Source organism: Bos javanicus, chromosome 14, assembly GCF_032452875.1.
Source record: "Bos javanicus breed banteng chromosome 14, ARS-OSU_banteng_1.0, whole genome shotgun sequence".
NCBI lineage: Eukaryota > Metazoa > Chordata > Mammalia > Artiodactyla > Bovidae > Bos > Bos javanicus.
Genome location: NC_083881.1, coordinates 47748881 through 47776289, shown reverse-complemented (window position 1 = coordinate 47776289; position 27409 = coordinate 47748881). Strand labels below are relative to the sequence as shown.

Genomic DNA, 27409 nt, shown 5'->3' with positions numbered 1-27409 from the left:
ACAAAGACCCAGCACAGCCAAAAATAAATTAAAAATAAGCAAATAAAATTATATTCTAAAAAAGTCCATGTAGAACACTCACAACCTTTAAGTCAAAGATGCATAAAGGTCTGGCATCCAAGAATTCCTTCAGTTGAATCTAACATTACCACTTCAACCTGAGACTATTACAGAGAAAGTGACCCCATTAACCTTTGTTAACAGCAATATCCTGTCACAAAAGATAAAAATATCAGTAAGACACAGAGATAAAGATATCAATTATCTGAACATCTAAATACAGAACCCTCTGACATACTCTCAACACCTCAAGACGGTTCCTGGACAGAGCATCTCATTAATCAGAGGAAGCAACAACAGGAACATGTATCCAAGAACTTGCTTGGTAACAGAGAACATAACAACAGCCCAGGCACCAGCACTACCTAATTTTTCTCAACAATAAGGATATACCAAATAACCTCTAATGGAATAGCCAGCTCTTCTATTTACTCTCTCCTTTAATATTCCCATTAAAATGAAGAGGTACACTGCATGACTGAATAGGCAATTAAAAGTTCACAGTAACAGTCATAATCAATAATAATTCCTACAACATGAGTCTCTTAATATATTAATGGGCTTTGAACAGTGCTTGGCACATAGTATTATTAAGAGTAGTAGTCTGTATTATTCAGTACAAGGACATGGCCTGAGACTAAAGGGTAATACAGTCTAAAATACAATGGAAAGCTATCAGAGGGAAAAATAAGTCTAATAACAAAATGGGAATTAGAGTTTTACTGATTAGTGTTTAACTTAAAACAAGTATATTACTGATAGAAATAAATCATCAGTAACCAGTTAATAATACAGGTTACAATTATTGAACATCATGTACCAGGCAGTATTCTAATTATTATACCTGTATTATCAATCATGTAATCCTCATAACTACCTTAGGAGAAAGCACTATATTATACTCATATTACAAATAAGAAAGCTGAAGCAAAGAAAAGTTGAGTAAATGGCTAAAGATCACACATCCAGGAAATGGCAGAACCAAGATTTAAACTCCAAAGCTTATGGGCATATTTTAACAAGATGATTCTCATATCAGCAGCTTAATTATTAAAACCATGAGTTAGGAACAGACATGAAGCAAAGACTCTGTGATGAATGGACTCAGAAAGACTTTACACCAGTTTAAGATCCAGACCTTCTAAGAACAGCAAGCAGTCAGCAGGGAAGAGCTCAACACAGAAGGACACCAACTAGACTGGCAGACCTTCAACACTGTGAAGTGGAGAACGTGCATAAGCCTTACACATTTCTGTATAAAAGACCTCTCCGTTTCTTGAAAGGCACAAAAATAGGCTCTAGGGGTCATGCAGGAAGAGGAAGAATGGTTTCCAGCTCTAGCATTTATTAGCTGTGACCTTGGGAAAACTATTTAATCTTCCCAAGTCCTAGATTTCTGACTTGCAAAATGGAACCGTTTCACAGCATTACTTAAGACTATTAAAAATGAGAAAACTGTACAGTAAAGATTTCACACAGGATCTGCCCTGAAATAATGCTCAATAATCAATATTATTGACTTTATCAATAAAAAGAAAACTGTTTAATTCCCATTCAACTTAACTCTACCAACAACAACCATTTTCACAATTAAAAAATAAAAGAAACATCGGTGACTAAGAAGGGATAAACAAAACTGATAAAGAGTTATTACAAACACACCTATCAGCTTGCCCAGGTTACCTAGTTTCCTGAATACTGAACCCTATTAATGAACCACAGCTGAAATCAAAGTAAATGAGAGATGCTAGAAGATATCTGAGCTCAGTGTATATCTCTGCACCAGCTGATTCCTAACAGCTGATTCCTACATGTGGGAAACGGAGTACTGATGACTAGGGCCCAGCACAATTTCACCAAAAGCCAGACCAAAATAACTTTATTTCCCTTTATAAAGAAAATAGAAGTGAGAAAAAACAATTATTATCTTTAAAAATGAATTAGCATAGTTCAAAAATAGCTTATACTGAAACACCGTCTTACTTTAAACAAAGTAAACTGGGAAGGGGTTGAGAGCAAAGTAATGGAACGGCACGGCAGCCTGGTATGCCTGCCCCAAGAATCAGTGCAATTTATACAGTATCCACAGAAGCGCAGTCCTCCAAGTAAGAGAAATTATTATCCCGCTCTTTCCTGCATCACTGACCTGCTACAGCCAGTTCTCTACAATGACCAAGAGAAAAGTTACCAGTAACAGTATTCACCTGAGTAATGGAAAAAGCAGTGGTTTCACTTCATTGGCTAAAGACAATCAACATGAATAAGTGTACCCCCTAAAGGACTAATTATAAGAGAGAAAGTTTAAAACCCTGTGATGAGAACCAGTTCAATGAATTAAACTCTCTCTACAGGCTGGGGACAATCACAAAGAGCACTGTCCAGTGAGGCAGCAGAGGATGTGTCTTACTTTGAAAAGCAAAGTAAGGACCACAGGTGAGTTTCAGGAAACAGGGTATCCATTTTAAGGATGAATTCTCTCTAGCATTTCTGGGTGACCAAAACAGAAAGCCATAGGAAAGTCCTAGTGATCATTAAAATAATTTCCAACTCTAACATTTATGATCTTGCCAATTTAATAAAGTCGAATATAATAAAGCATTCAGAAAACAAAAAACTTTTAACAAAACTAAGCAAACTCATTCTTCATTTTGACATTTTATAGCCTTCGTATTTCCCGCATACACACTAACATCTCAATTCTTTAGTTCAAAAAAAAGTAGTGGAATTGCATTACAAACTTCAGAGGACATTCAGATGTCAGAAGGAAATTCCTGAGCAGAAGCAACCCATGGACACATAGGCTTCTGCTACTCTATACAAATAATGAAGAACTTACTGTATCTAGAAAAACATTCCATAGATTATCGGTATTTACGAATAAGACAGAATCCATGTACTGCTCATGGTCTAGATACTCAAAATGTATTTGCTAAAGGAATGAATGGTAAATACCGGTCTATCACTTTTGTCAAAAGCACTCCACTAAGTGCCTCAAATGCAGTTACTCATTAAATCCTCACAATCCCTCTAAAGAGTCAGTAATATTATAGTCCCATTTTACAGAAGAGGAAACAGATAATCTGACATAGATTTATTATAGCAGGGAGGTGAGATCTGACTTCCGACACCAAGGTATATTTAATTACTTCACAATAACTGAGTAACTTGAGGCTTCAAATAGGTTTTTTGTAACAGAGCTGAAACAGAATGTGGTGGCAACAGCTCCAGAAGAAGTCTCCATAACAAAGTTGTAGAAACAGGGTTACTACATGGAGTAAAAAAGTTCAGTGAAGGGTTTACAGGGACAGGCAGCAAAAAGACTGACGGAATGGTGCTGGTGGTCACATTTTTTGTGCCCTAATCACGAGACGTCTGATAGCATGAACAACTGCCACTGATTGTGTAAATCCTTCCATAACTAAGTGAGGTTCAGCTCTGTACTTCAGCGGCACTCTCCTCACTAAGCCACAAGATGGGAATGTTCCACCACACAAGTCCTGCTCTAGTCCTGCTTACTGGCCTTTCATTTTCTCTCCCCCTAACCACTCATATGCTTCTGTCCACAAAACAGTGCTGACAGACTTTTAATTAACCCTGCTTATGGATGTCATGCTCCCTATTCTTAAAAACAAGATACATGGGAGTTTAATAGCTCTCCAAACAAAAGCATACTCCTCTATTTTGTTTATAAGTGTCACAAATGATCCCACATGCTCAGGAGCTCTATATCATTTGTTCCTAGCTTATCAAAATGACCAGGGGAGTTTTTTTTAATAAGTGAAGAGAGGTCTTTACTCTGGTGACATATTACAGCCATCAGTATTTTAAAAAATACAGATGCCTGAAACCCAATCTCTGAAAATCAGAGGTAATTAACCTGGCCTGGGGCTCCTTATCCTGTATTTTAGGGTTTGGGGGGATGTGGGATTTCTTTTTTTTTTTTGGGGGGGGTGGTTTCTATTTTCATTTTCATATTCTCCAGGTGATTCTAACATCCTGCTGCTGCTGCTAAGTCGCTTCAGTCATGTCCGACTCTGTGAGACCCCAGAGTCGGCAGCCCACCAGGCTCCCCCGTCCATGGGATTTGCCAGGCAAGAGTACTGGTGTGGGGTGCCATTGCCTTCTCCGCCTAACATCCTACTTCATTCTAATTTTTAATGAGGTAGCATGGACCAGGCTTTGTTTCTGTTCTAACACCTCAGGTGATTGCAATGAACTCAAATGATTAAACCACAAGTCTCCTTCTTTGTTTAAGACTCCTTGTGTCGCTAAAAACTGGGTACACTGAGAAATACAGACCCAAGAACGAACCTTTTATTTACAAAAGCATAAAGAGAAACTTAAGCCCTAATTGGAAGGATCTCCACAGTAAAGAAATGAGAGGAAAGATAAGGTGAGCAGTCCAACTGAGAAGCACCCAAGTGCCCTATCAGAGTTAAGACTTATTCTTTATAGCTTGACCCCCTAATCTACAACTACTTATGAACTTGTGCCGGCCAGGTTACTTTATCCTTTTTATCAGTGGGTAAATGAAAAGTCTTCTATAAATTATGCCCTAAGGGGCAGAAACAAACTAACCAGCGGAATCTGAAATTACCAAATTCTTCTACACCTCCCTAACACTGTCATATTCTGGGTCTAAATGCTTATAAATAACTTCCCTGATGTGACCTACACAATCAGTGTTGTTCTTGGAATAGGTCAGCAGTCTTTAGAACTATCTCCTAGCTTTCTGAAGTCTGCATCTTCTCAGGATGGGCAAATCTTAGTAAAGAATTCCAACTTGCAGGACAGTAAACAGATTTCCTGTCTGCTGAAAATACCTGTAAGGAATAAATTTTTTTTCCCTTACTATCATTTATTATTCAGTGTGGGCAATCTGAAAAAGCAAAACAGACTATCTGTAATCTACAATGAACAAAATACTATTTAAGTGTCTGGCATTAAAAAAAAAATGAAAACCTAACTTTGTCCAAAGGCTAAAAGCAACAAAGGATTTAACTTCCATAACAGAAAATATTTTTATTATAAAGTATTCTGTATTTATTATAAAATACAGAAAGTATTTTATAAGATAAAATATAAATAACAATCTAAAATATCCAAATAAATTATACTAGAAGTCAATCAACTTAAACTTTGAGTTAGTTAATAAGCATGATGGGTAAAATCTTCCATCCTTCCTAGAAAAGGAACATTTAACAGAATCTCTAACCAAAATCACATCAAAAACTTTCAGTTCCATATCAGGGAACAATTAAACCTGGCCAAAATAAAGATTATGCTTTCTGATGAACTGGAGTAATTTTCTATCAAATATGATGTCTACAAAAACCAGTTACTATAGAAAAACTTGAAAGCCCTGCAGAGAATCACCAGAATTCTACAACTGTCATTTTCTTTCATTCATTCATAATCTGTTCACCCAGATACTTCAGTGATTTCCACAGGCCAGTTTTACCTCTGCCAGGCCCTATGAATATGAAACCAAATCAAATACATAAGGTCTTTACTTCCATGGGACTTTTAAGAACACCAGTTCTCAAATTTTTTGGTCAAAGGGCCCTTTTAACACTCAAAAATTATTGTGGACCTCAAAGAACTTTTACATTGATATTTCATACTGAAATTCAAACCAAAAAAATGCTCAAAATACTTTATTCACTTAAAAAAATGCATCAGACACTAACTTAAATTACGACATTTTCACACTTCTGTAAACCATTTACCTTTTCAAAAAGAAATTTTAATCAGGATAAAAGAATGACATTGTTCATAGTTTTGTAAATTCTATTAATGTCTACTTTAATAAAAGACAACTGGATTTCTCATTCTGCTTCTGCATTCAATCTCTTATATAACACACAATGGAGCATCTGAAAACCTCCATTAGACATTCATGAAAGAAAGAGAGTAAAAAAGATGAATAATGTTTACTCATTATTACAAAAATAGTTTAAACCTCAGAGAGTGCTGGGGGTTCACACTTTAAGAACCACTATTTTAAAATGAAAATTAAGAAAGTTAATGTGCTTATAGATTGTTTAAAGCACTAAGAAAAAGACAGAGAAATGTGCTGTTAAGCTGGGGCGATCTGGTAAAGGCCTCTCTCAGATGACACCTCCGCCGAGGGCTGATGAATAAGCACTCAGCCCTGTGAAGACCTGAGTGAAGAGAGTATGTGTTAACTATGATTTTAAATACTAGTTTAGCAAAAGAGACACAGATGTATAGAACAATCTTTTGGACTCTGTGGGAGAAGGCGATGGCGGGATGATATGGGAGAATGGCATTGAAACATGTAAATTATCACATGTGAAATGAATCGCCAGTCCAGGTGCACTGGGATGACTCAGAGGGATGGGATGGGGACGGAGGTGGGAGAGGGGTTCAGGATAGGGAACACATGTACACTCATGGCGGATTCACGTCAATGTACAGCAAAACCAATACAATATTGTAAAGTAAAATAAATAAATAAAACTGAGATTAAAAAAATACTAGTTTCAAAGAATACTAATATTTGCTTTTCATAAAATATACAAGTTGTATTTTAAGGGTACAAAAGGGCCTAAAGATAGACGAACAGGAGGGCAGCAGGAATACACTCTCAGGCTTCTGCTAAAAGTACTGTTACACCATTAAGAAACCCAATCTGCTGGCAGACACAGATACTACTGCATAAGTCAAAACTAATAATTTCACATCGTTTTTGTTGATGAATTATGAGTCAATATATTAATAAAATCCTTTCAGAAAAGGTTTGCCATGACTTTTATAATCAGCAGTATTTCTAAGAGCAGTGTCAAGGTTATTTTACTTGGTAAATATATGTCTATGAAGTTACCACCCAAGATTCCTCTAATGAAAGTGGCAATTTGAAGTTCAGAGTTAAGAAGCAATTTAAGAACTGTCTCTGGAACTTTCAGGCCTATGAAGTACCTCAACCTTCTCTATCCTGTGTGCAGGTAGAAATGTGAAATAAACTGCGTTTCTGAAAAGCTTAACTAGCCAACCAAGCTAGAAGAGAGAACTCACAAACCAGAGCATTAACTCTCTGAGTTAATACAGCAATATCCATAGGTACATCACACTTAGATACAATCCCCGAGAGCAAGGAGCTGGGTTGCAGCCCAGTTTCAGTCCTGGGTCAGGAAATGGGGTGTTGGCCTTGTTTGACTCAGAAAAGTGGAAACTGAGATCTTTCCAAAAAGCTAGAGCTCCCTAAAAATTGTTGGTGGGAAGGAAGAAAACAGTAATTGCGGTATCTTAATATTAAATATAAACTTACTATATAACCCAAATTCTGACTCCTCAGAATTTACCCAAGAAAAATAAAAAATATTCACACAAAGATATGCTCACAAATGTTCACAGCAGTACTATTTGTAATAGCCAAAACCTGGAGGCAAACCAAAGGTCTACTAAACACAAATGGATAAACAACTGCATATCCATTCTGTGGAATCCTGCTGCTGCTGCTGCTGCTAAGTCGCTTCAGTCATGTCCAACTCTGTGCGACCCATAGATGGCAGCCTACCAGGCTCCGCCGTCCCTGGGATTCTCCAGGCAAGAACACTGGAGTGGGTTGCCATTTCCTTCTCCAATGCAGGAAAGTGAAAAGTGAAAGTGAAGTTGCTCAGTTGTGTCCGACCCTCAGCGACCCCATGGACTGCAACCTACCAGGCTTCTCCATCCATGGGATTTTCCAGGCAAGAGTACTTGAGCTAGGTGCCATTGCCTTCTCCCTATATGGAACTCTAGAAAAGGTAAAACCACAGCTGACAAGTGGTTGCCTTGGGGCCCAGGTGAGTGGGAAGATACTGAGAGCAAAGGGGCTCTAATAACTGTATAACTGTGGTGCCCATAATACAATTTATTTACAACTATTAACACTAAAGTTCATCAAACTTTACATTTAAAATGAGTGGGTTTGGACTTCCCTGGTGACACAGTAAACAGGAATCTGACTGCCAATGCAGGGAACACGGGTTCAAGCCCTGGTCCAGGAGGATTTCACATACCGGGGAGCCACTAAGCCCATGTATCACAGCTAATGAGCCCACGTGCCACACCTAGTGAAGCCTGCTCCACATGAAGAGAAGCCACCACAATGAGCAGCCCGCACACTGCAAACAAGAGCAGCCCCTGCTCACCACGACTAGAGAAAGCCTGCACACAGCATCAAAGACCCAGCAAAGCCATACATAAATACATTAAAAATTAATTTAAAATGAGTGAGTTTTATCATGTATAAATAACACCTTAACTTTAAAAAACTGGACATACTTTTACAAAGCCTATTTGATGAAGAAACAATTCGTATGTATCCACTCCAAATTTTATTCTTCATTTCAGAGTTCAAAGATCCCAAGGAAGGTCCAAGAAATTAGATTAAGAACCACTGCTACATTCTGACATATATACACATATAAAATATAAGCTCAAGTTTATAATAAGTCTAAATAATCAAAATAAATCTGTATTATTTTGGAAGCCAAGTATAATATTTAGACATTTTCCTTTAAAGTATTTTAGAATTTAATAAGATTAATTAGGTAATTAATATGTTATTCCAGTTACCCAAAAATATCTGTTTAGGAAAAACTAATTCACCACAAATTGGATGTTTAAGTGTTTACAAACACGCACACACGCCCCATCAAAAAAAAAAAAGACGTCTAAAATCCACACCACCCAAAATTCTACATTAACAAGTATACTTCTCCAAGTGCATAAACACTAAAAGCAAACATTCACACCTGAAGGCTGCAAATAACTAAGAGAGATCTGAGAAGTTCTTAAAGTCATACGCAATATTTTGTGTGTATGTACCTAAGGGCATGTTCTTGGAAAAAAGATCCATGGCATTTGCCAGATTCCCAGAGGCCCAAGACATACAAAAAGTTAGAAAGAGTTTTAAAAATTAAGTAGTACTAAAAATGTATTATATATATGCCATTATGCATTTATGTTTATATGAACAACGGTGTGGAAGGACATACCTTTTATGAACTTTTATTTTATTTATTTAGTTCTAATTACTTAGTACTAAGCAAGTATTTGTTTTTAATTCAGAAAACACCGAATAAAGAAATAATTAAGGGAAACGATTTTAATCTATAGCAATCATTGCAATTTACTGCATGGAGTTGCACAAAGAACTGATTTAATTTCCTTTTTTGACAGTGCTACTGAGTTGATGGAATGCTATGGACATAAGGTATGTCTTGATTTTAGTATGTTCTTTAGGGTATATTAAAAAAATATATGAACTGAATGAAGCATGGTTAAGTGGCTTTGAAAAAGGGAGCAAAAGGAAAAATCCACACACTATAAGCCTGAGCACCTGCTGACTTTAAATTCTAATCTCTTGCTGATATAGTTACTCCCCAACTCAATTCACAGATGTCGCTGCACACACATATACAAATTACCAGAAAATACCCATATGTACATGCTATCAAGACGAAAGAGGTAACTTCTAGATATATAGACCAGTTTTCAACAAGCAGAGAGATCTGTTTAAGAGAAGTCTAACCTAAGCCAATTATAAATCAGCAAAATATCAATTCAAACTTTGCACAAACTTATCACAATAACTCTTCCCTAGGAAAAGCAGTAGGTTTCCCACTGTCTTTGTAATACACATAAAAAGGATCTGTTGAAAGCCCAGTTTAAATGATTCGGGACCAAACTAGTTTCAAATTGTTGGAACTACACCATCGATCATTTTTAACCTTCCTTTACAAAGCTAAGCTCATAAAGAATGCTCAGAGGTTACAACCTGTGTTGTGCACCTAGAGTCAACAGTGAATCCACTTGTTCATCTTGTTAAAAGAGTTCACAGACCAAGAAATGCTGACATTAAAATGGTTTACCATGGAATCGAATCATAAAAAGTAAATCTAGTGGTATTTAGCAATTACAATATTATTGAGATGCTGGTTATAGGAAGATGCTATTATATAGAATAGGTATAAAAGTCACTAATTTATAACTGTGCTTCTCAAACTACAAGTGGCAAAGAATTCATTTTCCTCCAGTCCACCTCAGACCAAAATTTCAGTCAAAGAATAAAAATTATTTACTAGAAAGAGAAAACAAATTTAACAGACGTAAGAGAATACAAGCCCAGGGATCACAAGCCTGGCTACATAACAATATTAAACTGCTGTCAAAGCTTCTAAAGACCGAGTCTCAATCCCATGCTTATCTCAGGCAGACCAGGGACAGACAGGTCAGGGACCACACCTCACACCTTCCAAAAGCACTGGTTTACAGGCCCTGTAACATTAGGAGGTACAGTTCTCTCCCAACTTCAGGAGTGGAACATTCAGAGTTTATAACCAAACACTTCCTAATTTACCTCACTGATAATGAAGTCTCTCAAAATATAACAGCACCTCAACAGATATGAGCTCTAAACTGTGTAGCTATCAAATTCATAGCTTTCCCCAACTCTTGCTTGCTACAGAAGCAGACAAGCACCTGCTGGGTTCTGACCACTACCCTTAGTTTTGATTCTATTCCGAACATTGTATTTTTTAAGAAAGGTAAAAAACAAAAAACTCATTTCAGCAGCAGAAGCCCACTTTGAATCACATGCTCTGTAAGACAGAGTTAAGATAGTGAATTATTATTGCGTAAGCCCAGCTGAAGCCCCAATGTGCAAACCTTGATCTGCTGTCTTCCACTTATTGTCTAGTACACAATAACTCTAGAACTAATCTTTATTTTTGTCAGGAAAAAAATAATGCTCAAGTGAGAGAAAAAACTTTCGTAAAAGCTTAAAACTTAATTCTTGTAAGTACACACAAATGTGAGTTTCTGGTCTGTACAAACTGGAAAATCATACAGCATAGTTAAGCCTGAGCACTAGAATTCAAAATTAAATTTGAATGCCAGGTCTGGGGCCGTAGGCAGGTTATTGTATCGTGCCCAGGTTATTACCTGGGCTTCCCTGATAGCTCAGATGGTAAAGAATCCGCCTGCAATGCAGGAGACCCCGGTTGATTCCTGGATCGGGAAGATCCCCTGGAGAAGGGAAAGGCTACCCACTCCAGTATTCCAGCCTAGAGAATTACATGGTATGGGGTCACAAAAAGTCGGACACAACTGAGCAACTTTCACTTTCATTCATCACCTCTCCTGTGAAGATAAATGAGTCATTCAGGACCTATCTCACAGCATCCTTTGTTCAGTGTCTGATTCTGAGACCCCATGAACTGCAGCAAGCCAGGCTTCCCTGTCTTTCACTATCTCCCGGAGTTTGCTCAAACTCATGTCCATTAAGTTGGTGATGCTATCCAATCATTTCATCCTCTGTTGCCCCTTTCTCCTCCCACACTCAAATCTTTCCCAGTATCAGGCAACCAAAGTACTGGCGCTTCAGCTCCAGCATCAGTCCTTCCAGTTAATCAGGGTTGATTTCCTTTAGGATTGACTGGTTTGATCTCCCTGCATCCTTATGAGGACCAAAAATCCATTCAGCCAAAATACCTAGCATACTGTGCCTGCTGCTGCTGCTAAGTCACTTCAGTCGTGTCCGACTCTGTGCAACCCCACAGACGGCAGCCCACCAGGCTCCCCTGACCGTGGGATTCTCCAGGCAAGAGCATGGAGTGGGTTGCCATTTCCTTCTCCAATGCATGAAAGTGAAAAGGGAAAGTGAAGTCGCTCAGTCGTGTCCGACTCTGTGCGACCCCATGGACTGCAGCCTACCAGGTTCCTCGGTCCGTGGGATTTTCCAGGCAAGAGTCCTGGAGTGGGGTGCCATCGCCTTCTCCAACACTGTGCCTACTAAAGCTCAATGAATGCTAGCTACTATTATAATTACTATTATTACAATAAATATTTCAACCAATCTCATTCATTCATCCATTCATCTATCCCACAAATACTTAGTGAGTGACTAGAATATGACAAATATCCTCATGATGCTTACACTTGTCTCCTCAGAATGTTTGGTCTATTCCTTCGAGATCTTTTTCAGCATTATAAGAAACAAATATGACTTACTAAAAATCAGCCACCCGACACCAAACTTCCATTTTCTATTAAGACTTATAACGCACTTGTACCTAGAGCTTTATTCTTTGTTGTTTGTTATTCAGTCATATCCAACTCTTTTGTGATCCCAAGGACGTCGCCTGACAAGCTCCTCTGTCCAATGGTACCTGGAACCATCTCTTATAATAATCAATACCACAGGGTTTCAGGACAATACATTTTTAATCTGCTTTAAAAAGTCAATGGTCTGATTAAACTGATTTATTCAAAATATTGCGTCTACATGTATGTGTATGAACAGATGTTAAGTTTCTTTAAAAACATCATTATCCCCACTAAAAATACATACTAGATCCACTACTAGAGTTTCTTAAAAGTTTGAAACAAAAAAGGCAAAGTCCAAACTGTTCCAGTTGCTGGCCAGACAGAAGAGGTCAGACAGGATGCATGATTCTTAGCTGGCTTTATTCCAGTTGTGAAGATTCTGGGAGGTAAGGTCCACAGCCTGAATTTCTCACATCAATCACCGTCAAAGAACAACTATTACAGTAAAAGAATTTAAGTCTCAGAGAAATTGTAATGCCACAGAATCTCCCCTTAGCATATTCAGTAAAGTCAATATCTAGACTTTCATTTAATTCTGGCTTCTCTCACTGACTGATCTGTGAACTTGGCAGATTTCTTATTTGGTTAAGCCTGGATCATTTTTTTCTAGCACTGAACAAAGAAGGTAGTTACTGCCAAAATGTAAATTCAAAAAGCAGAAAGCAGCATTAGTCTTAAATTTAACACATTTTATGGCTCAAGTGGGATGGGGTTCTATTTCATAAAGGGCTGAGTCAAATAATAAATAGGATTTAAATCACTGCTGTTAAGTTTTGATGTGAAAGAAATTCAAGTAACTTCAGTAAGGGAAAAAAAAAGATATTTTGCTCCTGACACATATGGGATTCATTACAATACACTTAATCAATATCATTTTTATAATACTGAAGTTGAAAAAACACATTTTGTAATTATTCTCTTGTATCTACGTTCATTGACGGCCCACAGTATTAAAGTTAAATCAACTAATAAGTGTTGGGCAAGGAGGAAGAAGGACAATGCAACCTCAAGAAAGTCAACAGAACAGCTCTGCTCTCATCATAAAAACGAGTCATGAGAAAGTACAATGATGCAATTGAACATACAAATGTATAATTTCAATTAAATGTTAACTGATAAGGATGTTTAACTTATAACATTAAGTTTATACTTTACCAACTCAATATATATAACCAATCAGCAAATTTCCCCACATATAGCTAAAAGATAGTTTTCCTAAAGTAAAAGGCTTAGATGGAACAAAATTTCCTCTCATACAAAACAAAAAAAATTTCAAAGTTCTTATAAGCTGTCTGCTTCCTAACAGTTTAATTTTGTTATATTCAGAAGCATGAACCACTGCTTCATCAGCAAGCCTTAAGGTGATCTTTAGGTGCTTCTATAATAGTTTATTTCTGCTTCCTTAACAGGATGCAATATGTGCTAAAATAGGTCCAGAAAGAAACATTAAAAAAGAATAAATAGGATTTCCCTTAGGAAATGAAAGTGACAATTTCTTTTCACTACCTATTCTTTTTGGCCTTTTGATTTGTGAACCATGCATATCCAGCAAAATGGCTGTTTAATGAAATAGGTTTAATATATTAAAAACACTTCAATTTTCCAGCATAAAAAGTATACCACAATAACCCCAGGAGGAGGTGATTATTCATGCTTTTTATCCTCAAGAGGTCCTACAGAACAAAACTGAAGATGATGCATTTCTGTACAAAATGTAAAAAGGGTCTTCTTCTATCCCAAAGAAAAAGATGCTGGTCTTGTTTTAAAGGTTACCATTAAACCAAACTTGAAAGCAGTATACCTACAAGTCCTCGTTTGAAGGCTGTAAACAAAAGATAAAGAGTAAAGTTTTGATTTTATTTTGTATAATGAGTTTTTTTTCCAAAGGGCTTTTGCTACTAAGTAAGTGATCTTAAGAGAATCCAAGGGAAACTCTAAGGGACAAAGATAACACCAGAAGACTGGGTGACCTGGGCATACATGTGAGTGTTATCATTATCAGACAGGAAATATTTACTGAACTGATGAATCACACTGTAACAAGCATACTAACAGGCATATTTAATTTTAAAAAGAAGGATTAAGAAATCATAACTTTCAGTTGGCAATGGTGCCAAGCAACAGCACTTGATACTCTGTAAGTGGGAAAGCACAAGGAACCACACAACTATTTGAGAGAGCAGTTTGGCAACGTGCTTACTATGCTTAAAAACATGCATAACCTTCTTTAACTCATTAACTTCAGTGATAGGTATTTATTAAAAACCTATTTGTATAGGTATTTCATTTTATCCAATTTATTAAAGCATTGGAAAAACAGAAATGTTAAATTACAAACTCTTAATGGTGTAACAACCCTCAAGTTATGAGCTTATAAACTAATTACCTTTGTGTTTTTTATATTTCTCCAGATTTTTATGAACATATGTTTTTACTAACATCTAATGTTAGTAATTATTGCTATCCCATATATACAACAAACATCTGCTACTTGTATCAAATGAAAACTAGCTGGAGACAAGGATAGAAGGTAACGGTATTGAGAAAAAAAAAGTTTCATATTAATCATCAGGATACAATGAATACCTATAGCATTTAGGTACTTGAGAGAAAAATAAATCCTTAAAATTTTATGTCAAAATACGGTTAATATTCAGACCCAAAGAGTGAAAAAGCTTTATACTTTTATTAAGTTAATACTCAGTTACCACTATTTCACTGAATTCATTTTTTTTTTCTTGTATGCTTGGGCTTGATACCAAAATCAATAAACTCCAGAATATGGTGCTTGTATATACCAGTATCACTTTAGCCCTTTCAGTTTTGATAAAACAAGTAGTTTTCATCAAATAGATGGCTTTGTAAATTATACTATACTTTGCTGTCAAGTCTAATCTTTACAGGAGATAACCATTTTATAGAATGATCTTGTACGAACAGTAGTTTGCAGAGAAAAAAATAAGCTATTCTCTATTTTCCCATGTCGAGCCAAATGAAATAATATTCAAGTAGTACAATTTATTTTTTTCTCTTTTATTTTCACTTTACACAGTTTAATTCATTGATTTTAACTGGAGTATAATTACTTTAAAATATTGTGATGGATTTTGCCATACATCAATATGAATTGGCCACAGGTATACATGATAAGTGGAAGTGAAGTCGCTCAGTCTTGTCCAAGTCTTTGCGACCCCATGGATTGTAGCCTACGAGGTTCCTGCATCCATGGAATTTTCCAAGCAAGAGTACTGGAGTGGGTTGCCATTTCCTTCTTCAGGGGATCTTCCCAATCCAGGGATGGAACCTGGGTCTCCTGCATTGCAAGCTGATGCTTTTACCATCTGAGTCAATATGATATTTTACAACAAAATTATGAACTAATTACCCAGAGAAAAGCAAATGCAACCAAGTTTTTATGTGAGTGCCAAAATCAGAAACTTTTATCTAGAAGACTATCTAAAGTCAGCTTGGTAAGGTAAGAGAATCTGACCACAAAAAATAAGAACTGACAAACACCCTCTTCAAAGCCTAATACTTTATAGAGGCTTTTCTTCCCAACATTGGGGCTAAAGGCCCAGAAAAGGGTTGCCAAGGCTGAAAATAGCTGGATAACCTTGTGAAATCATGTACATTAAGATCAGAAATTCTGATCATAACAGAGTTGGTTGAAGCCAAAGGTGACAAGAGAGCAAAAGATAAGAAACCAGTAGTCTACAACAAATGCTAAAGGACTTCTCCAGGTGGGAAAGACAAGAAGAAAAAAAAAAAAGACCTACAAAAACAAACCCAAAACAATTAACAAACTCATAATAGGAATATGCTGCTGCTGCTGCTGCTAAGTCGCTTCAGTCGTGTCTGACTACGTGCGACCCCACAGACGGCAGCCCACCAGGCTCCTCTGTCCCTGGGATTCTCCAGGCAAGAATACTGGAGTGGGTTGCCATTTCCTTCTCCAATGCATGCATGCAAAGTCGCTTCAGTCATGTCCGACTCTGTGTGACCCTATGGACCGCAGCCTACCAGGCTCCTCTGTCCACCAGGCTCCTAGAATTCTCCAGGAAAGAGGACTGGAGTGGGTTGCCATTTCCTCCTCCAATAACAGGAATATACATAATGATAACTACCTTAAGTGTAAATGGGTTAAATGTTCCAACCAAAAGGCACAAACTGGATGAATGGACACAAAAACAAGACTCATATATATGCTGTGTACAAGAGACCCACTTCAGGCCTGGGGACACATACAGACTGAAAGTACGGGGATGGAAAAAGATAATTCATGCAAATGGAAATCAAAAGAATGCTGGAATAGCAACACTCATGTCAGATAAAACAGACTTTAAAACAAAGACTATTACAGAGACAAGGAAAGACACTACATGATGATCAAAACATCAATCCAATTAGATAAAACAACTATAAATATTGATGTACCCAACACAGGAGAGCACCTCAATACAAGAGGCAAATGCTAGTAAGAGCCATAAAAGGGGAAATCAACAGTAATACTGTAACACTGGGAGATTTTAACACTCCACTTATACCAAAGGATACAACTGCACTCATCTCACACACTAGCAAAGTAATGCTCAAAATCCTCCAAGCCAGGCTTCAACAGTACGTGAACCGTGAACTTCCAGACATTCAAGCTAGATTTAGAAAAGGCAGAGGAACCAGAGATCAAATTGCCAACATCTGCTGGGCCTTCGAAAAAGCAAAAGAGTTCCAGAAAAACATCTACTTCTGCTTTACTGGCTACACCAAAGCCTTAAACTATGTGGATCACAACAAACTGGGGGAATTCTTAAAGAGATGGGAATACCAAATCACCTGACCTGTCCCCTGAGAAATCTGTATGCAAGTCAAGAAGCAACAGTTAAAACTGGACATAGAACAACACACTGGTTCCAAATTGGGAAAGAAGTACATCAAGGCTGTATATGGTCACTCTGCTTATTTAGCTTATATGCATCATGAAAAGCACTGGGCTGGATGAAGCACAAGCTGGAATCAAGACTGCCAGGAGAAATATCAATAACCTCAGATATGCAGATGACACCACCCTTCTGCCAGAAAGTGAAGAGGAACTAAAGAGCCTCTTGATGAAAGTGAAAGAGGAGAGTGAAAAAGCTGGCTTAAAGCTCAACATTCAGAAAACAAAGATCATGGCATCCGGTCCCATCACTTCATGGGAAATAGATGGGGAAACAGTGGAAACAGTGACAGACTTTATCTTTTAGGGCTCCAAAATCACTGCAGATGGTGACTGAAGCCATGAAATTAAAAGATGCTTGCTCCTTGGAAGAAAAGCTATGACCAACCTAGACAGCATATTAAAAAGCAGAGACATTACTTTGCCAACAAAGGTCAGTCTAGTCAAAGCTATGGTTTTTCCAGTAGTCATGTATGGATGTGAGAGCTGGACTATAAAGAAAGCTGAGCGCCGAAGAATTGATGCTTTTGAACTGTGGTGTTGGAGAAGACTCTTGAGAGTCCCTGGGACTGCAAGGAGATCCAACCAGTCAATCCTAAAGGAAATCAGTCCTGAACATTCATTGGAAGGACTGATGCTGAAACTGAAACGTCAATACTTTGGCCATCTGATGTGAAGAACTGACTCACTAGAAAAGACCCTGATGCTGGGAAAGATTGAAGGCGGGAGAAGGGGATGACAGAGGATGAGATGGTTGGATGGCATCATCGACTTAATGGACATGAGTTTGACTAAGCTCCCGGAGTTAATGATGGATCGGGAAGCTAGGAGTGCTGCAGTCCATGGGGTCACAAAGAGCTGGACACGACTGAGTGACTGAACTGAACTGATACCAATGGATAGATTATTCAGGAAGAAATAATAAGGAAACACAAGCTTTAACAGACACATTAGACCAGATACACTTAATTGATGTTTAGAGGACATTCCATCTGAAAGAAGCAAAATACACTTTCTTCCCAAGGGCACATGGAACATTCTCCAGGGCAGAACCCATCTTGGGTCACAAGTCAAGTCTCAGTAAATTTAAGAGAATTGAAATCATATTAGGCATCATTTTTGACCACCCTGCTATGAGATTAGAAACCAATTACAGGGAAAAAAAGACCGTAAAAAACACAAACACATGGAGGTTAAACAATATGCTACTAAATCCACTCCAGTATTCTTGTCTGGAGAATCCCATGGACAAAACAGCCTGGCCGGCTACAGTCCACGGGGTCGCAAAGAGTCAGACATGACTAAGTGACTAACATACACACACACACACACACACACACAACCCAGAGATCACCGAAGAAATCAAAAGAGGAAATGTAAAAAAGCCTAGAAACAAATGACCAAAAAAACACAATGAACCAAAACCTATGGGATGCAGCTAAAGCAGTTCCAAAAGGAAAGTTTATATAATAGCAATACAATTCTACCTCAAGAAACAAGAAAAGTCTCAAATAAACAATCTAACCTTACACCTAAAGCAACTAGAAAAATAACAAATAAAACTTAAAGTTAGAAGAATGAGAGAAACCATAAAGATCAGAGCAGAAATAAATGAAATAGAAACAAGACAATAGCAAAGCTGGTTCTCTGAGAAGATGACCAAAATTGATAAACCTTTAGTCAGACTCATCAAGAAAAAAAGAGAGATGACTCAAATCAATAAAATTAGAAGTGAAAAAGGAAAAGTTACGACTGAAATACAAAGGATCATAAGAGACTAATACATGTGAACAACCTCGAAAATATGGACAAATTCTTAGAAAGGTACAAACTTCCAAGACTGAAATCAAGAAGAAATATAAAATACGAGCAGATAAATCACAAGTAATAAAACTAAAACTGTGATTAAAATCTTCCAACAAACAAATGTCCAGGACCAGAAGACTTTGCAGGCAAAGTCTATCAAATACTTAGAGAAAAGCTAACACCCATCCTTCGCAAACTCTTCCAAAAAACTGCAGAGGGGGAGGAACATTCTCAAGCTCATTCTAGGAGGCCACCATCACCCTGATACCAAAACCAGACAAAGCTATCACAAAAAAAGAAAATTATAGGCCAATATTACTGATAAACATAGACACGAATATCCTCAACAAAATACTAGAAAACAGAATCCAACAACACATTAAAAGGATCATTTACCATAATCAAGTGGAATTTATCCCAGGGATGTGAGGATTCTTCAAGATATACAAATCAATGTGATTGACCATATTAACAAACTGAAGAACAAAAACTGTATGTTCATTTCAGCTGATGCATACAAAGCTTTCAACAAAATTCAACACCCATTTAATGATAAAAAAAAAAAACTCTCCACAAGGTAGGCATAGAGAGAACCTACCTCAACATAAATAAAGGCCATATATTATATTACAAACCCAGAGCAAACATCATCCTCAATGGTGAAAAACAAAGCATTTCTCTAAGATCAGGAACAAGACAAGGGTGCCACATTCGCTACTATTCAACATAGTTTTGGAAGTCTTAACCACGGCAATCAAAGAAGGAAAAGAAATCAAAGGAATCCAAATTGGAAAAGAAGTAAAACCGTCACTGTTTGCAGAGGACATGATAGTATACACGGAAAATTCTAAAAATGCTACCACAAAACTACTACAGCTAATGAATGAATTCAGTAAAGTTGCAGGATACAAGATTAATAAGCAGAAATGTCTTGCACTCCTACACTAACAATGAAAGACTGGAAACAGAAATTAAGGAAACAATTCCATTTATCATTGCAACAAAAAGAACAAAATACCTAGGAAAAACCTATTTAAAGAGGCAAAAGATCTCTATGCAGAAAACTATTAAGATACTTATGAAAGAAATCAAAGATGACACAAAGATATACCATCTTTTTGGACTGGAAGAACCCATATTCTGAAAATGATTGTACTACCCAGAGCAATCTACAGATTCAATGCAATCCCTATGAATCCACCAATGGTATTTTCCACAGAACTGGAACAGAAAATTTTACAATTTTTATGGAAACACAAAAGACTCCAAACAGCAAAATCATCTTGAGAAAGAAATGGAGCTGGAGGGATCAGGCTTTCTGTACTACAAAGCTACGGTCATCATGACAGCATGGTACTGGCACAAAAAAAAAAAAAAAAGAGAAAGATCAGTGGAGCAGGCTAGGAAGCTCAGCCATAAACCCGCACACCTATGGTCACTTAATCTATAACAAAGGAGGTAAGAATAGAAGAACAAAGAAAAGACAATCTCAATAAGTGGTGGTTGGAAAACTGGACAGCTACATGTAAAAGAATGAAATTAGAACATTTCTAACACCATACACAAAAATAAACTCATAATAGATTAAAGATCTAAATATAAAGCCAGACACTCTAAAATTCTTTAAGGATATAATAGGCAGAACACTGTTTGACATAAATCACAGCAAGATCTTTTTTTGACCCACCTCCTAGTTATGAAAATAAAAACAAAAATACACAATTGGGACCTAATTAAACTTAAAAGTGTTTGCACTTAAAAGCAAAGGAAACCATAAACAAGACAAAGAGAAACCCCTCAAAATGGGAAAAAACATTGTAAAGGATTAATCTCCAAAATACACAAACAGTTCACGCAGCTCAATATAAAAAAAAAAAAAAAAACAACCAAGCAAATCAAATGTTTAGAAGATGTGAAGAGAGATTTCACCAAAGACACACAGATGGCCAACAGACACATGAAAAGGTGCTCAATATCACTAATCACTGGTGAAATGCAAATCAAAAATATAATGAGGTATCACCTCACTCCAATCAGAATGGCCATAATCAAAAACTCTATAAACAATAAATGCCATCGAGGGTGTGGAGAAAAGTGAACCTTTTTATACTGTTGGTGGCGATGTAAACTGACACAGCCACTATGGAGAACTAAAAACAGAACTATCACATAACCCAGCATTCCCACTACTGGGCATATTATACCCAGAGAAAACCATAATTCAAAAAAGACGTTTAAAAAGAAGACACATAAACCCCAATGTTCACTGCAGCACTATTTCCAACAACCAGGACAGAAGCAACATAGATGTCCACTGACGGATGGATAAAGATGCTGTGGTAGATATATACAATGCAATATTACTCAGCCATAAAAAGGAATGGATGTGAGTCAGCTGAGCTGAGGTGGATGAACCTAAAGTCTGTCACACAGAATGCTTTATATTACAATATGTAAAACAAATAGCCATTGGAAAAATTGCTGTATAACACAGGAAGTTCAACCTGATGCTCTGTGACAACCTAGGGGGTCAGATGGCTGGGGCCTGAGAGGTGCTGGGAGGGAGGTTCAAGAGGGAGAGGACATATGTATAATTCTGGCTGATTCACAGTGTTGTATGGCAAAAACCAATACAACACTTAAAGCAATTATCCTCCAATTAAAACTAATTTTAAAAAAATTATTTGCAAAAAAAGATACAAGCACCCCACTGTCTACTGCAGCACTATTTACAACAGTCAGGACACAGAAGCAACCTAAATAGACATCAACAGAGGAATGGATAAAGAAGATGTGGTACATAAATGCAATGGAATGTTATTCAGTGATAAAAAGAAATGAAATTGGGTCATTTGCCAAGAAGTAGATGAACCTAGAGACTGTCATACAAGCAGACTCAGAAAGAAAAACAACAAATATTACATATTAACACATATATGTGGAACCTAGAATAGTAGTATAGATGCCTTAGTTGCAAAGCAGAAACAGACATACAGATGTAGACAAAAAACTTATTAATAACAAAGGAGAAGGGCAGTGGGATGAATTGGGAGATTGGGCTGACGTACATACACTTGCGCTTTGCGTTTAGTCCCTCAGTTACATCCAACTCTTTACAATCCCATGGGCTACAGCCTACCAGGTTGCTCTGCACCAAGGAATTTTCCAGGCAAGAATACTGGAGTGCCATGCCATTTCCTATTCCAGGGAATCTTTCCAACCCAGAGATCGAGGTGATTCTTAACCACTAGCACCACCTGAGAACGCATATATACACTAGTATATATAAAATAGACAGCCAATGAGAATCCACTGAATAGCACAGGGACTCTACTAGGGCTCCATGATGACCTAAATGGAAAAGAAATCTAAAAAAGAGGGGACATGTGTATGTATACATATGGCTGATTCTATGCAGTATAGGAGAAACTGACACAGCAGTGTAAAGCAACTATACTCCAAAAAAAAATTCCACTGCAACACTACTGACACTAGCCAAGACAGAGAAGCAACCTTATAAAAAGGCAATGGATTTCAACAAGCTCTCTGACCTTAAGGGCAAGAAACTATGGCCAGGATGTCTGCAGGGTCATCCAAGTCTTGAAAGCAACCTGAGATGAAAAAGTCAGATGGACTTAGGTTTGCCTACATGTGGCGGGTAACTTCACTTAGGGATACCTACGAGTACTGAAAGATGAACTCCCCAGGTCGGTAGGTGCCCAATATGCTACTGGAGATCGGTGGAAACTAACTCCAGAAAGAATGAAGAGACAGAGCCAAAGCAAAATCAACACCCAGTTGTGAATGTGACTGCTGATGGAAGTAAAGTCCGATGCTGTAAAGACCAGTATCACATAGGAACCTGGAATGTTAGGTCCATGAATCAAGGCAAATTGGAAGTGGTCAAACAGGAGATGGCAAGAGTAAACGTCAGCATTCTAGGAATCAGTGAACTAAAATGGACTGGAATGGGTGAATTTAACTCAGATGACCATTATATCTACTATTGTGGGCAGGAATCCCTTAGAAGAAATGGAGTAGCCATCATGGTCAACAAGAGTCCGAAATGCAGTCCCTGGATGCAATCTCAAAAACGACAGAATGATCTCTGTTTGTTTCCAAGGCAAACCATTCAATATCACAGTAATCCAAGTCAATGCCCCAACCAGTAACACTGAAGAAGCTGAAGCTGAATGGTTCTATGAAAACCTACAAGACCTTTTAGAACTAACACCAAAAAAAAGATGTCCTTTTCATTATAGAGGACTGGAATGCAAAAGTAGGAAGTCAAGAAACATCTGGAGTAACAGGCAAATTTGGCCTTGGAATACGGAATGAAGCAGGGCAAAGGCTAATAGAGTTTTGCCAAGAGAACGCACTGGTCATAGCAAACACCCTCTTCCAACAACACAAGAGAAGACTCTACACATGGACATCACCAGATGGTGGATACCAAAAACAAGATTGATTGTATTCTTTGCAGCCAGAAGGAGAAGCTCTATACAATCAGCAAAAACAAGACCGGGAGCTGACCGTGGCTCAGATCATGAACTCCTTATTGCCAAATTCAGACTTAAATTGAAGAAAGTAGGGAAAACCACTAGACCATTCAGATATGACCTACATCAAATCCCTTACCATTATACAGTGGAAATGACAAATAGATCCAAGGGATTAGATCTGATAGAGTGCCTGAAGAACTATGGATGGAGGTTCATAACACTGTACAGAGACAGGGATCAAGACCATCCCCATGCAAAAGAAATGCGAAAAGGCAAAATGGTTGTTTGACGAGGCCTTACAAATAGCTGAGAAAAGAAGAGAAGCTAAAGGCAAAGGAAAAAAGGAAAGATATACCCATTTGAATGCAGAGTTCCAAAGAATAGCAAAGAGAGGTAAGAAAGCCTTCCTCAGTGATCAGTGCAAAGAAATAGAGGAAAACAATAGAATGCAAAAAACTAGAGATCTCTTCAAGAAAATTAAGAGATACCAAGGGAATATTTCATGAAAAGATGAGCACAATAAAGGACAGAAATGGTATGGACCTAACAGAAACAGAAGATATTAAGAGGAAGAGGCAAGAATACACAGAAGAACTGTACAAAAAAGATCTTCACATCCTAGATAAACACAATGGTGTGATCACTCACCTAGAGCCAGACATCCTGGAATGTGAAGCCAAGTGGGCCTTAGGAAGCATAACTACAAACAAAGCTAGTGGAGGTGATGGAATTCCAGTGGAGCTATTTCAAATCCTGAAAGATGATGCTGTGAAAGTGCTGCACTCAATATGCCAGCAAATTTGGAAAACTCAGCAGTGGCCACAGGACTGGAAAAGGTCAGTTTTCATTCCAATCCCAAAGAAAGTCAATACCAAAGAAAGTTCAAACGACCACACAACTGTACTCATCTCATATGCTAGCAAAGTAATGCTCAAAATTCTCCAAGCCAGGCTTCAACAGTACATGAACCAAGAAGTTCCAGATGTTCAAGCTGGATTTAGAAAAGGCAAAGGAACCAGAGATGAAATTGCCAACATCCGCTGGATCATCGAAAAAGCAACAGAGTTCCAGAAAAACATTTATTTCTGCTTTATTGAGTATGCCAAAGCCTTTGACTGTGTGGATCACAACAAACTGTGGGAAATTCTTAAAGAGATGGGAACACCAGATCACCTGATCTGTCTCCTAAGAAATCTGTATGCAGGTCAAGAAGAAACATGGAACAATATGGAAGAACAGACTGGTTCCAAATTACGAAAGAAGTACGTCAGGGCTGCATATTGTCACCCTGCTTATCTAACTTAGATGCAGAGTACATCACACGAAATGCCAGGCAGGATGAAGCACAAGCTGGAATCAAGACTGCCGGGAGAAATATCAATAACCTCAGTATGCAGAGGACACCACCCGTATGGCAGAAAGTGAAGAACTAAAGAGCCTCTTGATGAAAGTGAAAGAGAAGAGTGAAAAAGTTGGCTTAAAACTCAACATTCAGAAAACTAAGATCATGGCATCTGGTCCAATCACTTCATGGCAAATAGGTGGGGAAAGTGCAAACAATGACAGACTTTATTTTGGGGGGCTCCAAAATGGTGATTGCAGCCATGAAATTAAAAGACACTTGGAAGAAAAGCTATGACCAACCTAGACAGCATATTAAAAAGCAGAGACGTTACTTTGCCAACAAAGGTTAGTTTAGTCAAAGCTATGGTTTTTCCAGTAGTCATGTATGGATACAAGCATTGAATTATAAAGAAAGCTGAGCGCTGAAGAATTGATGCTTTTGAACTATTGTGTTGGAGAAGACTCTTGAGAGTCCCTTTGACTACAAGGAGATCCAACCAGTACATAAAGGAAATCAGTTCTGAATGTTCATTGCAAGGACTGATGCTGCAGCTGAAACTCCAATACTTTGGCCACCTGATGTGAAGAACTGACTCACAGGAAAACACCCTGATGCTGGGAGAGACTGAAGGCAGGAGGAGAAGGGGACAACAGAGGGTAAGATGGTTGGATGGCAACACAAACTCAATGGACATGGGCCTGGGTGGACTCTGGGAGTTGGTGATGGACAGGGAACCCTGGCATGCTGCATGCAGTCCATGGGGTCGCAAAGAGTCGGACACAACTAAACTGAACTAGTACTCTTCCTGACTCTCCTTAACATACGTAGATCATTCATTAACACCATATGATCACATGCCAAGATGAGTAACACAAGTTCTCACCATAAAAATAAAAAGTTCAGAGAAAAGAAGAGACTGATGTGGCCCAGAGCAGCACTGCTCAAATATTAAAATGTTATAAATCACCTGAAACAACAGATCAAGAGAAATTCTGAGATACTGTGTTTCTGTCTTTCTAACAAGCTACCAGGCAAGGCCAATTCTGCTTGTCTTGCTGGTCCTTGGACCAGACCTAGAGTATCAAAAGTGTAATATACATAAGGAAGGTTAAGATTCAGACTGGTTTAGGGGGATCAAAGAGGGTTTTTACATGAAAAGTCCAATAGGAAGAATTAGCTTGATCTTACCTAGGAATAAAGAGATCACCTGACTACAATGACAATTAACTCGTCCATTCTATAAGGATACACTGAGTACCGACTGCACAACATACATAAAAAACAGGCTGTCAAGTCTATTGGAATGGACAGTTAACATTACCGAGGGATACCATTTCACACAAGGAAAGCAAGTCATCTCACTGTCCATTAACTTGTAGAAGAGGAAAATTATGTTCTACGCATGCAATGAAATGCTAAGTAGTAATGACAATGAATGAATGAGAGCTCCTCACTCTAGAACAGAATAATCTCAAGATCATGGTGTGAGATACATATATATATGATTCAAGAAACAGGTGAACATGCAATATGATTTAACTAACACTTCATCCTTTTTATTAATATAAACACACCAAAGTAAACAAGGCGTTTGGGGATACTCTGTGTGATACAGCTATAAAGAAAACCAAGAAATTACTGAAACAAAGCTCACAAGAGTGATTACAGGTACAAAAAAGGGATGGGAGAAAAGCATGAAATGGAAAGGACTTCTTAGAGACTAAAAATTCTATTTCTCAAGTTAAAAGCCAGGTAAATGGATATTTATTCTGTGATTACTTAAATTATGTATTAAAGACATTATTTTACATGTATATCCTGTTGTTTTACAGTTTTTTACTAATGTTACCAATGATCTTATTAAAAACTAAATCAAGAAACTGGTGATGGCAGATTCTAGTAGCATTGAGTTGAAGAAAGATTGGAAGACCACAAATACAGATGAATTATTTAACCACTGACATCAAAGGAAAGAAGTGGGGAAAAAAAAAGAAAAAAAAAAAAGAAGTGGGGACTAAGAATGAACACAAGTGAAAGTCGCTCAGTCGTGTCCAGCTCTTTGCAACCCCATGGACTATGGAATTCTCCACAGTCCACAGAATTCTCCAGGCCAAAATTCTGGAGTGGGCATACTTTCCCTTCTCCAGGCGAACTCCCCAACCCAGAGATCGAACCCAGGTCTTCCACAATTGCAGGTGGATTCGTTACCCGCTAAGCCACAAGGGAAGCCCAAAAATACTGGAGTGGGTAGCCTATCCGTTGTCCAGTGGATCTTCCCGACCCAGGAATTGAACCAGGGTTCAATTCTGCACTGCATCTGCATCTGCATTGCAGATGGATTCTTTACCAACTGAGCTATCAGGGAAGCCCAAGAATGAATGCAAAGTGCTAAGTAAAACGAGACAGGGTTGGACATTTTAATATGGAAAAGCCTGACAATCGCCACGTATTAAGAGAAAGGTATAAAGATTGATGAAACAAAACTAAAGGTTCGAAAAGAAAGGCTCAAGAAGAAAAGGAAATCTGGTCCTGGCTATCACCAAGGTGCCAGAAACAAATGTGATTAAACATCAGACTAAGCAAATTAGTCCTGGGTGGCTGGAATGAGCCATTCCTATGAAGCATGGGAATAGTGGCAAGTTAACC

General features: G+C 37.9%; 1 protein-coding gene across 1 annotated transcript in view; it reads right to left on the bottom strand.

The window, feature by feature from the left end:
- EIF3H (eukaryotic translation initiation factor 3 subunit H) overlaps nt 1-27409 on the bottom strand; it is a 97106-nt gene that overhangs the window by 67683 nt on the left and 2014 nt on the right. The gene's annotated exons all lie outside the window — the stretch shown is intronic.